The sequence below is a fragment of the Grammomys surdaster genome, unplaced genomic scaffold (assembly GCF_004785775.1).
Source record: "Grammomys surdaster isolate TR1022 unplaced genomic scaffold, NIH_TR_1.0 141, whole genome shotgun sequence".
Taxonomy (NCBI): Eukaryota; Metazoa; Chordata; class Mammalia; order Rodentia; family Muridae; genus Grammomys; species Grammomys surdaster.
In genome coordinates, this window is record NW_021604599.1 from 840,406 (window position 1) to 845,511 (window position 5,106).

At 38.0% G+C, this 5,106-nt stretch overlaps 1 protein-coding gene across 3 annotated transcripts in view; it reads right to left on the bottom strand.

Annotated features, from left to right (window-relative positions):
• A1cf (APOBEC1 complementation factor) overlaps positions 1-3,304 on the bottom strand; it is a 73,602-nt gene extending 70,298 nt beyond the window's left edge. For 2 of the 3 annotated variants that reach the window (XM_028763966.1, XM_028763965.1), the window contains exon 1: positions 3,218-3,304. The gene's annotated coding sequence lies outside the window, so the exon portion shown is untranslated. The remainder of the gene's footprint in view (positions 1-3,217) is intronic. The other variant, XM_028763968.1, reaches the window with a different exon arrangement.
• Positions 3,305-5,106: the final 1,802 nt, after the last annotated feature.

Sequence of the window (5,106 nt, forward strand, 5' to 3'; positions counted from 1 at the left end):
TCTATCTATCTATCTATCTATCTATCTATCTATCTATCTATCTATCTAATCTTCCCATGCTACACACACACACACACACACACACACACACACAATTAAAGATTTAGAGGTCATGTATTTGAAAAAGAGCAGTGGGAAGAACTTGGAAAGGGTTGGGCGGAGGAAAGGGAAGAGAGAAAATGACACAATTAGAAAAATAAAATTCTAAATAATCTTAAGAGCTTATAGTCTGGTTGGAATAGGGTTGATGGCTTAAAGTAATAAATCAACTTTCCTGATCCATTTGGCAGTAAATATTTGTTAATGATAACTGACTAGATCTGCAGTTTTAAGCTAAGGAACAGATGGGTTTTAGATGTTGAATATGCAAGGTCACTGCAGGAGTGAGGCATCTCTTCCAACTACCTTTCCTAGGGGAGTTTGGACTGTTGGAGTTGCACTTGAGAGAAACCTAGTTACTGTGTCTATGGATAAGATAAAGCAATGTTTATTCTCTGTCGATCAATAATGTCTTGTTTGAACTTTCTGAGTCATGTACAGACGCATGTGGTAATGCAAGCCATTGGGCAATAGTACCCAAAATATTACCCAGCATCCTAAGGGATACCAGAGTTTTAGATACTGAAATAGGTTTTAAACCATCTGCCTGTGTAATAAAGTTAACATATACAGTGTCAGAATGTCAGAGTGTGAAACTATGGATGTCAACACAGACATGTTGAATTTTTAATAGTAGTTTTGAGAAATAGGCTCTAAAATAAAAATCATCCTGTAGTTGTGTGTGTGTGTGTGTGTGTGTGCGTACAGGTTCCAAAGAAGTGCAATGGCTTTTGTAAATAATGAGTTTCTTTATTTATATAGTTTTCTATTTTAATGGAGTTGTTTTGAGAAAGCTAGTGGGTGGTAAGTTTGGACAATTTGAGTTTTTTCTGGAGAAGAAAATCTGTTATTAGTGGGAAGGTGGTAGAAAGGCTCAACTGGCTCCTAAGCACCAGTGCTCTAGCATCCTGCAGGTAGATCTCATTTCACATCTGAGGAATCTGAGATCTCGGGAACTCAAATAATGTGCACAGCTTCTCAGACCAGGAAGGTTTGGAGTAAGTATTCCAGCCTGAGTCTGTCTGTAGAAGTGTCTGGTACTCTTGCTGTGATTAAGTTTAAAGCCTTTAATCTGGGCATGGCTTTGTTTGGTGGAGGATTATGGATGTATGTGATTTCTTGGAAGGTTTGATTGAGATCAATCCAAATGTGGTGATTTCAGTTGATCTGGTTATTGCAAATAATAGGTATGGTCTATAAAAGTATTTTACTCTTAGCCTGTAGCCTAACTAGTACAGATTTGGAGAGATACTGATAGACAAATGTTCCTGGAAGAAGAAGAGGTTAGGAAACTGTATTGCCTGTTCTTTTGGCTACTCCCAATGATAAACACCCATGTACACATAGTAAATCCTAGTGACTGAATACAGAGCACCCATGTGCTCTGCAAGTAGACCACCTACTGCATCACCCAGCTCTGTCACTTGCCTTTAACATCAAGCCTGTTAAATAATTTGTCTGCACCTCAATCTAATAACAGTACGATATATAGTAGTATAGAAACAGTATAGTGATAGAATTGGCCTCATATGGGTGTTCTAAGAATAACATGAGATTAAACTTAGCATGTGCCTAGAAATGTGCTTGATAATCTAATACTTAACAACTATTGCCGTTATACTGAAGAGCACCCAAATGGTAAGAAGAGCTGCTTTCTGTTGACTTACTCAGCTCATTTCATTGACTGTTGGAGACACATTCGTGACTCCCTATACTCCTCAAGTGCAGTGGAGGTAATGTTGATATTGAAACATCACAAATTAACTTGTCTAGTTAAAAATGACTACCCATGATTTTGGATCCATTACTATGTTATGTGAGTGTCACTTAAGACAACCTGTTTCTAGCCAACTGTATTTTATCTTTCCCCTATATTTAATGCATAGTAAATTGGAACAGCAAGATGTGTCTTTTAAGGTGAGAAGTACCACTATTATTCCATAAAACAAACAAAAATAAACAAGACATGTCTACTTCTGTGTATCAGCAGGGGAATCCCTAATTGTTTGGACAAGTAAGTGGCTTCACTTTTATCTCCAGATTCCGTTCCCTGACAGTGCACGCTGCTTAGCACTTTATGTTTCAAGCTAGACCAACTCATTTTGATTCTCCTAAATTACAACTCGAGTGGAAATTTACTAATGTTTGGCTTATAAAACACTAATCTCCTAGGATGCGCAAATGATTTCTCAGTGTTTGTTCCCTTGGAGACTTCCATCTCTAACTTGCACTAGTACAGAGATGTGTTTTACGGGGCCCCTCGGTGGCTTACTTTGCTGATAGTGAAGCAACGCTGGCTCTTCAGGCACAGAATTGAGATTTCTGATAGGATAGAAAATGCCCTGATCTATTTCTCACTTTAGAACCACTGTATTTTGGTTCTTAACTATCTTTTAGGGGTGAGAAACATGATACTGCGAAAATACATGTGCTGTGTTGTTTGCTTAGTCTGTGAAAGCCATCTAATAAATAGACACCTCGGGGTTGAGATTTAACACACTCAAAACCAAACACTTTTCCCATAATGTTTTCTTTCCTTGCTAGAATAAAAAACAATTAGCTTAGGATATTATTTTCAGTTAGCAGGCTAATAGCAGAAGAAATAGCAAGAATTCATTCTGATTCTTTTTTTTTCCCTAGGATGGTAGCACATAGAAGTTAATTGAATAGGTAGGTGGGGTCTAAAGTATAAGAGGAATCAGGACTGACAGACAGAACTCAGAAGGCTGTTGGAGATGAGAAACTATGTCTTTTGTTAATCACATTTCTGTTTCCAGGTCCTGGAGATCAGGACAGACAGTGAAGCACAGCTCTCCCTGATAGCTAGCTGGAGGTTAGTTTTGCAGCATGTGAGTTCCACAGTGGAACTCCACTGTTCCACAAGTTTTGGAAGCATACCCACCCAATCAAGAAGTATATCATGGAATTTATCCCTGTTTGTGAAGACAGGATCAGTCCAATACATTGTTTTGCTTTTTCATTAATTAGTGTAAGACTCAAATGATAATTCTCTGGATTAGGCTCAGGGATAGTAAAGAACACAAGTTGTTTTCATACAATCTAACAGACACAACAACCCAGAATTGAAACAGAAAATACAAAAAAGCATGGGCCATACCTGCGTAATTTCTGAGATTCCCCACCCGGAAAAGGTTCCTTGATTATGGCGAATCCAGCATGCCGCTTTGGTTATATTCTAATCACTGTATCAAACTCCAAAGGTTCAGTGGCTGTAGGTTTGGTTTACCATTCCCAGAAGTTAAAGTTTAACTCACCCTGTCTCTTGCATCCACGCAGCCCTTTGACCAGGTAATTGGGTCACTATGGCCTGAACAGAAGCTACAAAACTGTCTTCCTGCCTTGTTTACAAAATGAAAATGTATTTCATATTACAACCATGAGAGTCAGTCAATATGATTTTGAATCCAGCTTATGAACATAAATATTAAGGTTGAATTCATTCCATTTTAGATAACTAAGCTTTACTTTCCGTTGTCACATTATTTATTTACTATGTCAATGTGATATACTGGCCGAGGTAATCAAAGAGAACAAGTCGTTGTGCCACACTTTTTCTATTGTGATTTTACATGGAGTAAAGTGTAGAGTTTTAGGTCAAGTAGGTAGATAAACACTGGCTTTCAAACAGAAAATACAAAAAAGCATTTATATAACCAAGTAGCTGAATTCAGGCCAGATCAGGTTGGGAAAACATTTCACTTGATAGGAGCTGCTCATTCAGATTTCAAGAGGGAGCGTTTGCTCTTATATAAGAGCTAGTGCTATTATTGTCCATTGCTTGAAATCTCAGTAGTAGCCGTGCTTCTTAAAGAATAGATAGCTTGTATTTTGTAAAAATGTAAACTCTGTAGTTAACTTATCCAACATGAGCATGAATCTATATAAAAAAACCTCAAAGAATTTTTAAAAATTTATTTACAAGATAAAAAGAACAAAATCTTCTACTTTTGAGTGATTTTTGATTTTGTTTTTTGTTAAAGGCTTGTAAAACAAAGGCTGTAAAACTGGAATTAAGGAATAGATTCCATTTGCTTCAGGTCAAGTAAGAAGAGTTCAATTTCCCAGGAGCCAACTCTGGACATATTTTATATTTTATCTATAGCAAAATGCAAATGAGCAAGGGATGCCACCATTGAAGAGTACTGTAATTAGAGAGAAGATTAAAGGTCTATTTATTACAGTATTCATTCTGCCTATAGCCTTACTCTTGATTTACTTATATTTCTTTCCAGTGAGTACATACCCGTTCTAACAAAAGCACCACTAGAATTATTGATTTGCCCTGGAACTGTGCTGTGGAGAGATAGCTAGAGTTACCAGTCACTGTTTCTCACATATGGACATCTGAAGCTAAATGTCTCTATTTCTTCTAGGGAATAGATCTGCTCACCAAGAACCTTACTGGTTTCCCCAGAAGATGCTCAACTAAGGCTTGCCTGGCTCCCCAGTGAGTGAAGAATTCTTACTTTGAATCTGATTCTACAAAGAATTGTTGCTATTGAGAGACTGAGGGTCCTGGCAGCAGGAGGTCCTGATTCTGTGGTAGGTGGCTGGGCCGTGATAAATGAGTACTTAAAAAAATGTAAAAAAAAAAAAAAGAAAGAAAAGCATGGCCCTTTAGGTAGTTGGTGGAGACAGGAAAACAACACACACACACACACACACACACACACACACACGAGAGAGAGAGAGAGAGAGAGAGAGAGAGAGAGAGAGAGAGATATGACAGAATAGACGATAGATAGAAAGATGATAGAAAGACAGATAGACAGATGAATGGGATTATTTCTTAACAATCCCCCTTTCATTTGAAAGTATCTCAAGTTTAAAGTGCTCTTCCTTTGGCTAGCTCATAGAGTGGCACAGCTGAGCAGTGTAGGGAATTGGTTTACATCCTGACTGTCCACTGACTGGCTTGCTGTGACTTGCTGCCATTACCCAGCATCTCTGGAGAGTAGCCTAAGACACAGCACTAGAAAAAGACAT